The following is a 1,106-nucleotide window of genomic DNA, read 5'->3' on the forward strand; positions in this document are numbered from 1 at the left end:
AAATATTTTACTAATTTATTAACTATTTGCCCTAACTGGGAGCTAACTGTTCTAATTTTTCTCTCTTGAACTTAGTCAATACTCTTGCATCCAAGAAGAATCCCACAGGGGCCTCTGCAGTCTGGTTCCCAACCCATGTGGGACTCATAGGTTGCATTTTCTAGGCAAACAACTTCCCCAGATTCAAGATACTCTGTAGGTCTGTATTCCCATGAGCCCCAATTCCCATAATAGCATTCAAGTTGACACAACTGAGTAATGAAGTGCAGACACTTTTTTCATGCTTTCTTTTCTCTTCCACATTTTGTATCTTTCTAATAGGTCACTCAGGGAATAAGCCTTTCAAAGTTTCCTATGATTTACATGTTGTGAATGTCACTACTCAAAGGATGAAATGGGCAAACCCCGAACATGTCATTTTCTCTGGTACCTGTCCCTTATATAATTTAATTTCATCAAGTGAGTTGGGAAGGACTCAATTGATCAGGAGTCCCCACTCCACACCATCCCTGCCTGCCCCCCACTTTAAAAGCTGTTCATATTTCTTTGTATAATCAGGAGAGCCCCAGATCAGTTTGAGAAGTTCCACAATCACCTTGATGATATTCTAGAGTTTGGAACTTTTTGAGAAAAGGGGAATTTCCCACAGAGGTAGGCATACACCCTAACCAGGGGTAGGGAAGCTGTGGCTTCCAGGCCACATATGGCTCTCTAGGTCCTTGAGGGTGGCCCTGTGATTGAATCTCTTTAAAGGGTCGCATTTGAGGAACTACAGGGCCACATGTGGCCTCCAGGCTGAAGGTTTCCCACCTCTGTAACCCCTTGCTAAGCCAATACAGTGAACTCGTCTCATTGGATCTGCCTTCAAGATGATTGGCAGCTGAAAGTTAAGGGGAAAGACTGATCAGCAGAGCTGACCCTCTGTGGTCTATAGAGCTGTGAAATGATTTTTACCTTTTTTTCTTTTTGTGCTTTCTCTTTATTAGATTTCCAGACTATAATACTGCAAGGTAAGAAGTAGGGACAGTTTAGAGAGAATTTCTCTTCCCTCATCCAGAAAATGATATCTTGGTAGATGGCACACAGTAGGTAGCCTATACTTGCCC

This window comes from Notamacropus eugenii, chromosome 1 (assembly GCF_028372415.1).
Source record: "Notamacropus eugenii isolate mMacEug1 chromosome 1, mMacEug1.pri_v2, whole genome shotgun sequence".
Lineage (NCBI taxonomy): Eukaryota > Metazoa > Chordata > Mammalia > Diprotodontia > Macropodidae > Notamacropus > Notamacropus eugenii.